At 43.0% G+C, this 9120-nt stretch overlaps 1 protein-coding gene across 1 annotated transcript in view; it reads left to right on the top strand.

Moving 5' to 3' along the window:
* Positions 1–1251: 1251 nt before the first annotated feature.
* LOC116670886 (PH and SEC7 domain-containing protein 1) overlaps positions 1252–9120 on the top strand; it is a gene marked incomplete at its 5' end in the record, with an annotated part of 69216 nt that continues 61347 nt past the window's right edge. Inside the window, 1 exon segment of the mRNA XM_032501585.1 lies at positions 1252–1433.

Here is a 9120-nt window from a genome sequence, read left to right as displayed (position 1 = left end):
TTATGAAGTAACATTTTATTTCAGAATTGTTTTTAAAACCCCGAATGAGTCACGGGTCAATTTGACCCAAGGGATACGAGAAGGTCCCGAAAGTGAAGACAATACAAGGGTTAAAGCAACACTAGAGAACTTTTAATAATGTTTCCAAAATTATTTCAGTGGTTCATCAACTCGTAACAAGGTGAACGGGAGTTCTGCATTTGCTTTGCGGCTTTCTACCGGCTATAACCACGCTATGCAAGTTTGCCAATGAGACACAATGGGGCAGTTCCACTTCCAACCTGTAGGGGGACCGAAGAGGGAAAAGTTACATAGTGTTGCTTTAAAGCTTTAGTGCGTATATGTTTGATATTAATGAACATCTGTTACATTCAAGCCGTTACCAAATGAGTTGCGACAAAGCTAATTAAGCTCCACACAACTCTCTGTGTTTCTCAGTATGACTACGTTGATGTTGTCGTTGTTGTTGTTGAAGATCTGGTGACGTTACACCGGAGCTCGAGTGAAGATTATCACCCCTTCATCATGTTTTTTTAACCCTCCGTGTCCACCTTGGCTACTAGTAACTGCATTGAGGAGGGGGCGGTCACAGAAGGCTTGTATCATGTGGATATGCCATCGGTTACGTGACCAAGTCAATGTCTGCTTTTGGTTTCACACATGACACAAACTGCGGCCCATCACATTTAAGAAGTCTTTCAATTTCTGAGACACATCACCAACCCAAAGCTGGAACAAAGCCTTTAAAACATCTGGCTGGTTATCACTGGCACAATTCCAAAAATGTTAATTATAGTGGCTAAATAACAAAAAAACACTTAAAAATGCAGATGTAAAATTCCCAGAAATCACGTGTTTGTATGAAAATATATCATCTGAAATGTTGTTCTTCATGTGATAAAGTCACATGTTTTGTAAAAATCTCTAATTCTTTAGCATATTTAGTTTTTTTCGTATTCATGCCTGAGATGTTGCCGCCACATGTCCAGTTTTCATCCACTCACATTTTTTTTAAACTGTATCTCACATGGAGAGGGGTCCTGTTTGTGCCTTTAAACATCTGATGCCCCCCCCCCCCCCACTCTGATGCACCTTGCTCCTTGCAGCACCTCCCCATACCCGCACTAACTACTCCACACTGACTCAGCATGCATGTGAAAGGCAGAGGGAAGGGAAGGGGGCAGGGCTGTAGGTGATGGGAGCCTGTTAACTGGCTGAGAGGGAGCGTTGCAGGCGGGGAGGGAGGCAGGCTGGCTGGCTGGCTGGCTGGCAGGCTGGCTGGCTGGTCAGACAGGTCTGCACTGCTCTGCTTGAGAGAAAGAAGGAAGAAAGAAGGAATAACAGAAAGGATGAGAAAAGATAAACCATGTGGGAGGTGTAAATACTGCACGGGGGAAGCGGTGGGAGGAAGCGTTGCCGCGAGAGGAGGAGAGGTGAGTGTGAGATTGAGAAGGAGATTTTGTGTGTCTACAGTACAAATAGCTGTGAGTGTCTCTGGTTTTCTGCGGCCAGATCCGGGTAAACCGGGTAAACAACAGCGGAGGTGCACCATGATACAGATGATCCAGATGTGCAGGGCATGCTGTCAGACTTAAGAACCCAGTGACTAATGGGCAGAAGAAAGTGTGACTCCCTTAAGTGTATTGTTTGTATTTGTATTTGAAGATATAAAAGGTCTTAGGGGCTAAGTTTGTATGTGTGTTGTTGTGTGGTGTTGTGTGTGTGTGTGTGTGTGTGTGTGTGTGTGTGTGTGTGTGTGTGTGTGTGTGTGTGTGAATGAGAGACTGCATTATTTTGTAAAATCGAGCCATGTGAGCATGTCAGCACATGCAGTGCCACCAGTGTTTAAGATGGGTCGCTTGTGGCCTGGGTGATAATTATTATCTATATTGAGCATCAACAAATATATAAATATATTTGTCATTTAATATTTGCCTATATTTAAACTTTAACGTTTTTCAAGAAACACTCTCCTCCTCATCATACATCTTTTCAAATTTGAGAATTTGCTCCTTTTTTATGTAAATTGTGTCTCTTTGGGTTTTGAACTATTGGTGAGACAAAACAAAGACACCACAGATCATTTCCATTTTATATACTGATCCACATTCCTAGGTTGGCTCAACGCCTCTCCATTAGTTAGTGTGGCTTTGTCGCACAACTCTACAACCATTAACTTCTACATGTTAGCTCACACCAGTTACTGAAAGAGAAGAACAGATGGAGGTGTCCTTACTGATGGTGCTGATGCAGATCTCAGTCTTCTGCACAGATTCATCTACTTTTGACGTTTAACTGAATTAATAAAGGCCTTGTAAATGAATTAAATACAGCATCGGCATGATCAGGACGCCATGTGTCGCTGTTACATATCATCATGTAGTTTGTAATATTTAGCGCTAATGTTGTGCAGGCACTCGAGTGGAGAGATAATGGAGTTTTCTTCCTTTAGCTTTTGTTTGGTGCAGTGAAGAAAACAGCTCAGCGTCATTTAGACAGATAAATCCATAATGAAAACAATTGTTAGTCACACTAGTCATAGTTTGTCAATAGCAGGGATCGAGCAATTATCAGCCTGGCCGATCACCTAGGCCGATATTCAGCAATTTGTCTCAATCCATAACCATTGACCCATAACCGATAAAAATAAGTTAATTATTAAAAGGTTTGCTACTTTGGCTCCGCTACGACTCTGTGAGCAGTCTGCAAAACTTGCAAACAAATTGTCTGTACAAACATCTGTGTTCTTCTCCATGTACAGACCACAGGGAGTTAAACAGCTATTTTAGTTTGTATTTGATTTTTTTGACTGTGTATTATGTTTCAGCTTTATTACACACTTGCTTAAAGCATTTAAACCAACGTTTTTCTTTACATCAGGGGTCTTCAACAGGGGGTCCGCGACCCCTAGGGGGTCCGCGGAGGTACGCCATGGGGTCGCGAAAGTTTGGTTGATTAGACTTTTTTTATATTCCCCCCCCCCCCCTGCAATTTTTTCCACCAATTGAAATGTCTTTAAATCCACATTACATGAATTCAACACACTGTAGTAAACAGTAAATGGAGGCAGAAGATGTCTTTCAGTCATCAATGCACACATGGCACTATAGGACCAGTTTGATATAACACAATGTTATACAATATATATAATTAGGGGGTCCCCGCTCCATCTCGCCATCAGTTTGGGGGTCCTTGGCCTGGAAAACGTTGAAGACCCCTGCTTTACATTTTGACTAAAAGATTTTCCTTTTTAGTGTGAAAGTATACCCGGTTCCCAAAATCGTTTTCCTTAACTATTAATAATCTGTATTGATGTCAGCCGTGAAATCCAACATCAGTCGACCCCTAGTCATTGGGCGGACGTGGGAGTTTTACACATTTTGTCGGACCTTTGAGCACGAGGTCATGACAAGATGTTGTCAAATAATTTTCTACTCAAACACAGCGATACATTGCTGGGGATCTTGTTTGTTGGTCTCAACGCTCTCTGGCCTTGATTTATCCGGACTGCCGTTTGGTGTCTCTGGTGCTGTGTGAGACGGCTGCGTCAGTGTCCCTGGGCTGCTGGCCTCTCTGAAGTTGTGTACATTGACCCGTTTAATACATCACGAGATGATAGGCTGGGCAAGGCCCCCTGCTGGGATTTGCTTTGAAACGGGAGTCACTTTCATTTGGATGTTGAAGATGTTGCAGGTCGGGAATCACAAAGTGGAAATATACTATATTGCAAGAAAATGTTTCATTACTGGTTTTCTTAGTTTTGATTACATTTTTGAAGTACATTTCCAGGGTAAAGACTTCCGCTCTCTGTATGTTGCTGTTCTCAAAATCCCAAAATTAAAGCTAGCGAGCCACACGCTGAAAATGTCAAGTTTTGAAGAACATTCGGATGGTGCAACAAGGCAGGCCGGCTCGGTTCTTTAGGGGAATGATTATAAAGATTTATAAAGAATACGTTTTGGGGCCTTTCCTCTCTAAATGGGACATTTTGGGGCCGACTGGTGGGTTTGCTGTGGATGACGTACACAAGGCGATACACGAGTAAGAGCAAATGACATTGAATCATGTCTCCAACTAATTTAAAAAGCTCACATTACTGTATTGTGTGAACTACATTTAATGTAGTATGTGACGTTTTCCTTCCAGAGCCACCGTCGCTGCATCCGGACCTTAGAGCCGCCCAGGACGATTGTGATTGGTTTAAAGAAATGTAAACAACGCAGAGCGGTTTTATCTCCAGTCCCAGAATGCATTTGTGGTGTAGCTAGACCTATGTCCACAGCACTGTGGAGTCTATGAAGACCCTTTTTAATCCTGCACATGGCAGCTCAGAGACAACCAGGAAAGACGTACAGTAACTTTACTTGAAACAATTTAAAACCCAAAAATAGGCTCATGGAAAAAGAGTGACACAGTGCTCAGTAGTGAGAGTGAGGCTGCGTGTTATCCGTCCATCCCCAGGTGCATTCATGGAGAAATTACACCGGGGTTTGTATGCTGGATGTTAGCTTATTGCCAGGTAGTAAGCGGAGGAGTTGTAGAGGCAGCAAGGTCACGGCCAATGTGGTGTCTCCCTTCTTTTCCGCACCAATAAGCCTCTCTGGATCTTTCTTCTCACACCCTTTCTGTGCCTCTGCATGAGTCAGAGTCAGTCTTTTGTCTGAATGTGTCTTTGAAGGCAGCAAAAGGAAAAGAGATGGAGAGCAATGCAAACAAAACTCATCTCTGTAAAGACAGCTCTGACACTCGCCTCTTTAATTCCACTTCATCCTCCTCATCCTGTAGCCCCTGCTCGGTTAATTACCAATCAGAACGAAGGAAGGTTCATCGAGTTCGAGCCGAGTATTTCTGGGTGTGACAGTGAGTCCTGCTGCCATTTCCTGGGAATTCACATGAGTAAGAAGCTGTGCCAAACACAGTGTGATGTAACCTAATATTATAAGCGGATGATGGGGGGTTGGATGTTGCTCTGCAAATGTCCCTTGTCACCCATTAACTTCATAAAAACCCTGTTAATCCTCCAAGGCTTTAATGTGTTGCTACCTTAAACTGTCGTATTGCTGAAATCATAGCTGCTGGTGCACAGCGCCAGCAACAAGCAGAGCTGAGAGCTAATATTAGCATGAGCCCCCACCACCACCACCACCACCACAACCTGCACCCCATCATGTCCACAGACCTAATATTAGCTGCACATACTGCCTGGGGTTTCATTACTTGCACAATTTGACTCAAACGCCCGACCATAGAGACCACGTGGAGTTTATCGGTAATCCTTATGTGTGCATGTGTGTCCTTGTGTTGTGGGCATCGTGTCCCAGAAGGACAACAAGAGGATGAGTCATCAGTATCAAGCAGCTGTGGATCCTTGTGTTTAGGTTGGGTGTGGTACTGCTTAAACCTGCCTGTATGTATGTATGTTGTCCCATGTGCATCCATGGAAGAGACAAAAGAGACACAAGTATTTGAATTTTAACAGCTGCTGAATACATAATATTGAAGTGTTGTACTTTGACAACCGTGTATGTGAATTTGGGTTGTTCCGAATTCACCTCTTTGACATTTGAAATACAAAATGTCTTAATTTGCAATTTCAAAAGCACATTTTCTTTCAATGGTCGCAAATTCAGATCCAAAAATTCAAATTGTTTTTAGCATTTAAAAAAACAAAAAATAGATCCAGGTGGTTCAAATTCAATTGGTCAAATGCAGATAGTAGAAATGCAAGTGGGAAAAGCCAGGATGTTGTGTGAATTATTTCACTATTGCAATTTTTCAACTTGCATTTTTAGATGCATACATCACCTTCAACATAGTAATGATTCATCATGAATCATTTAATCCAGGTCTGATATTTGGTATCTTTGAAAACTTTGGTATCTTCCTTTGAATTTAAATGACATGGTTAGATGGAGTTATGTAGGAAAAGGTGATCCAGGTGAACTGGTCCTTTAAACAGTTGCATTATCTGGCAGCAGAGGAAGTGGGTTGATTAGCTGTGTGTTTCTAACATGGACCTTCCTGTAACTCTCCACCTCCATCCCTCTGGCCTTCTGCCAGCGCAGCTCTTTGCTTCACCTCCCTCATCCTCTCTCTCTCTCTTTGGGTGTCTCTCTCTCTCTTTGTGTTTCGTGCTGTCCATCCATCTTTCCTGTGCTCTTTCTTTCACCCGTCTTTATCTCTCTTGCTCCCATCTACATCGGTCTCAGATGATGAATTGATGGATCAAATGAAGTTCGGGCCCATCAGCTTGTTTTGAAGAATCGATGGCAGCCGACGCCGTCCTGCAAACTTCCTCTGTAGATGACAAATCATCTCTAATGATGATCCCTGTGGATCTTCCCCTGCTCTGTCACATCCATGGTGTCAGTAACACGCTGTCCATGTGAAGCTCAAAACATTATTTATGTACGTCCGCACACGGCCGTTTTCTTATTGATTCTAGTTCACAACAAAACATCAAAACAACAGAAAAACAATGCAGGGTTGTCAGGCACAAAATATACAGTACATACATCCTAGCACACAGTCGTGGTCAACAAGTCCTCCAAACCATGCAACAATATAGGTTGTTGGTGAAAACCGGGGTGAAAGTCCTATGTTTGGCTGTTGTAAGTGTCAGGTATACTCGAGCGCGACAGCGTGCACGGGCTGTCATAGCAACAACTAGCGCGCGCTGCGCATTGTTTGCTGCAGTACTCTCGCGAACACCATAGGGCGTACCAACAAAGTAATGTGTGAATAAGCAAGAGCTAGAGGAGAAGAGACAGGAAGTAAAGGAAAGCAGGCTGCTTGACAACAGTAGAAACACACATCCATGTTGAACACAGACGTACCGCGAAACATAACCGTTATCTACTCTAATCATTAACGGGGCTGTCGTTTATCTCCTCAACGCGGCGGGCCCGGGTTCGACTCTTCAACGCATTCTCCCTCTCTCTCCCCTTTCATGTCTTCAGCTGTTCTGTCAAAATAAAGCGGGCTGTCAAAATAAATGCCGAAAGGGCCCAGAAAAAAAGATTAAAAAAAAAAAAAAGCACTATTTCCATTAAGCCGGTTTTTTTTAGCCTTTTTTTCCACGCTCTCAATCAAAATGTTTCGTCTTCTCACGGTGTGGTGTCTCTCTAAACACATATTCGAGGCTGTTCAACTCCCTGTGGTCTGTACATGGAGAATAACACAGATGTTTGGACAGACGAACTCTTCCCAGTCGACCGTGCTAAATTGGGGGCGACACCCCTATTAACGTAAATATGAGTTGTGATTGGTGCTTGAACAAACGACCTATGTGGCCGTTAGGGGGAGGACAAACTTTTCTTGATAGGGGCCTTTGTGATGTGAATGTATATTTCTACTGTTTACCTCTGAGTTAAATACAGACTTCACTTGTCCTGTACAAATGTGTCGCACAAAATGGGGGTAAATCACATGAATTCCCCCGTGTAATATTAATCCTGTGAGAATGGAGTGGACGAAAGGGCCAAACCAGAGAGAAAATGATGTGTTTGCAGTGTTGAAGTACTCTTCTTTTGGTAGTGAAAAAGGTGATAAATCTACCAGTGGCTTCATCACTAAACCATGTCTGTCACATTTATGATGCAGCGGCGGAGACACGTCGTCTTCCTCACACCTCGTTAGACAATGGAGCCACGTGAAGCCACCAGCAAACGGACAAAGGCCTTTCTGTGTGAAAACTGTGGGAACAGTAGCTCCGAGGTGTGAAAACGACAGAACGATAAGAGTGTGAGAAAGGGACAGCCACTAAAAGTTAAATAAAAATAAAAAAAGGAAACACTTTAACTTTATTTACCCACAGTGAAGAGCAAAAAAAAGGTTAATCAGATCAGTCGACACAGCCAAACCTACGTTTCTGTGACTCCATGCCGAGAGGCCGGGTAAATGAATTTAAGGATTTGTGATGGGATTGAGTTGGGTCTCTTTGAAGACAAAGGGCAGACACATCAGTTGGGGTCAGGGAGGGAAAGTGGCTCGCCTCGAGTGCCAACTCTCTCACAATTTCTCTTTGTTCTGTCAACGTTCATTTTTAACACACACGTTCTCTCCCACTGCTACCATACGGCAGCTCCAATCTGTCGCTGCTGGCAGCGGTCTGCAGTTCACCGTCCTCCTCCGAGTGACTCCATTTTTTTTTTTAAACAAGAGTTCTGTTGTCTGAGGCTGTATTGGCGTGGAAGTTGTTCTGCATGAGCGCTAAACAGGACGGGGACAATTGGACAGAATTCAGCTCAGTTGAGCTGAGTGAATGCCAAAAGATTTAGCTCAACCAAGAAGAAAAAGAGGCTCCAGCACAGGATTTAAACACAGAAAAATAAAGACGTATCCGTGATAAGAGTTTGGTGCATGGTGTGGTTGACCTGCGTCTGATGTTTGACTCGTTTTCAGATCCATTACTGCAGTAAACTAAACTAAAATGATAAGAATGGAGAATACAAATAGCAATTCAAATAGCTCTCCGAATGGGTTTAATAGCAATTTATCAAACAGCTGTTGAACAAGCAGAACATAAACTTAAATACGACATCTCCCCTCCACAACCCCCGCTCCAATTTTGTAATAAATTCAATTTTATAACTAGTTTTCTTAATTGGGGTTTCATTTACTGTATGGGGACTGTATGGGGACATGCTTACTACCTTGCGTAGTCACCCCCGAAAGGCCCATTCTGAACCAGGAAAAACCCTATATATATATATATGTGTGTTCAGGCCAGCGCGGGATCAATATCTGGATCAATATCTATCATTTCAGTGTGTTTTCAAGACGTCAGATTACATTCATGTCACGCTCACAATCAGTCGTCTTCTTCATCTCACTGTGAATGGTTGCGTATCGGAGGCTCAAAGCGTAGACGGCTTTCAACATTTAAAAAGTCAAACCCACAGCCAATGCATCAAAGATTAAACCTCTAAACCTATATTTGGGGTAGATACCCCAAAAAATGAAATAATAAATAAATATTGACAGCAACGATGTGATTGGCTGATAGAGGTTGCGGCTTAATCTGGTTGGTTTAATTTTACAGAATAAAAGCCCCTAATCAGCTGCTGAGGGGAAGCAGGAGAATAGTGTGTGTGTGTGTGTGTGTGTGTGTGTGTGTGT

The sequence above is a fragment of the Etheostoma spectabile genome, chromosome 21, assembly GCF_008692095.1.
Source record: "Etheostoma spectabile isolate EspeVRDwgs_2016 chromosome 21, UIUC_Espe_1.0, whole genome shotgun sequence".
Taxonomy (NCBI): domain Eukaryota; kingdom Metazoa; phylum Chordata; class Actinopteri; order Perciformes; family Percidae; genus Etheostoma; species Etheostoma spectabile.
Note: the sequence above shows the minus strand (reverse complement) of the source record. Positions and strands in the feature narration are given on the sequence as shown.